The sequence below is a fragment of the Talpa occidentalis genome, unplaced genomic scaffold, assembly GCF_014898055.3.
Source record: "Talpa occidentalis isolate TD23 unplaced genomic scaffold, MPIMG_talOcc4v2.1 talOcc4.15, whole genome shotgun sequence".
In the NCBI taxonomy this organism is placed as follows: domain Eukaryota; kingdom Metazoa; phylum Chordata; class Mammalia; order Eulipotyphla; family Talpidae; genus Talpa; species Talpa occidentalis.
Window position 1 is genome coordinate 67356692 of NW_023601543.1, and position 1608 is coordinate 67358299.

The 1608-nt window shown below is 41.0% G+C and overlaps 1 pseudogene; it reads right to left on the reverse strand.

The window, feature by feature from the left end:
* Positions 1-347: 347 nt before the first annotated feature.
* Positions 348-925, reverse strand: LOC119246760 (60S ribosomal protein L17-like; annotated as a pseudogene).
* Between the last annotated feature and the right edge of the window lie 683 nt (positions 926-1608).

A 1608-nucleotide genomic window follows, 5' to 3' on the forward strand; every position in this document is an offset into this window, starting at 1 on the left:
TCTGTTGTCAGTGGATTCTCAGATATATAGTTTTGAAGAGCTTCTCCCTTGTACGGTTGTGGGAATGACTAAGTTCCTCCAAATTGAGAAGGTAATTTGAGCTGGAGAACTCAGTAGGTGCATTTGCTAATCACAAAGTATAGCAAAGGCAATTTACTTGCAGGAGTCCTGAGTGCTTGAGCCAGTGGGTAGGACTTCAGGTCAAAGGGTAATTAATATTGAACCAAAAAGTAGAAGTTTGTGTAGAACTAATGATGTGTTATATATGTCTTTGTGCTTTGTGTATGGTTCATGGTACACATTAGATAGAGGGGACACTAACATTTTTTTTTTTTTTAAACTTTTGCTTCCTTTTATTTTACGTTGAACTTATTCCCTTGCCATAAGTTTTTGTTTCTTCAGTTTCTTCTGCGATATATTTTTCTTCTGTGCCACCTCCTCTTCTGGTTTAGGAACAATCTGCTCTTTTTCAGTAAGGATCATCTCAATGTGGCAGGGGGAGCTCATGTATGGGTTAATCCGACCATGAGCTCTGTAAGTTTGGCGACGCATCTTAGGGGCTTTGTTCACCTGGATGTGCTCAATGACCAGAGAATCTACATTTAAACCCTTAAGTTCGGCATTACTCTCTACATTTTTTAAGCACGTGCAGTAAAAATTCAGTACTCTTTTTGGGCCACCGACCTTGCATCCAACCCCACTGTTTGGCCTGGGCACACCTGCCAATGCCACCGTTGTAATGACGGAATGGCATGCACTGCTTCTGTAGAGGGGCATCCTTTAGATACTTGGTGGCTTTTCGGATATGCATACCCTTGATGGCCTGGGCAGTTTCACGAGTGTTCTTAAAATGAACACGGAGATTAGAACCTCTTGATTTGCATGACTTTGTAGGGTTTACTGGATCAAGTGAGTAGCAAACCATTTTCAGAGATCACTAAGGCCGCATACAGGAAGAGAGGACACTAACATTTCTACCTCTTGTTGCATTGCCTTGTGTAGTCTGACTGTGAAACAAAAGGCACCATATATTGATCGTTGATGCAGAACACCTCATGAGCCCTTCAATGTGGATATCCAAACGCACATGTGTTGTCATCCAATGGCACCATACTGAACTTTCAATAGTTCCTCCCATAGTTTAGTCAATTTCTCTGCGTTGTCTATGTAGTAGAAGCAGTGAATCAGCAGGAAGAAATTACTTCCTTTGCTGTGAAATAGATTTTACAATGTGTGTGTGTATGCAGTGTTGATGGATGCCAGATCCTCTAAGACCAATGATAGTAGTAATGTGGATGGACAAATCACTGCTCACTGCTCACTAGATGGTGTAAGGAATTACTTATCAACAACTTGCCACCTGGCAGGTCGTTGCCTTCTGCCTCACAGTGGTGCTATGTTGGATTCTTAGCATTTATTTAACTCTACTGTTGGTAGGTTGGACTCTCAGATATAGGAATAAATAATTAATAGGAAACTGGTGGATGATTTATTTTAGGCAAATGGAAAATCAGGGAAAGGCTTTTTCTCATACTTGGGCCTCCTCAGTGGTACTACTCATACCATTTATATAATGCTGTATCTCCACTGCATACAAAAATCTGTGAA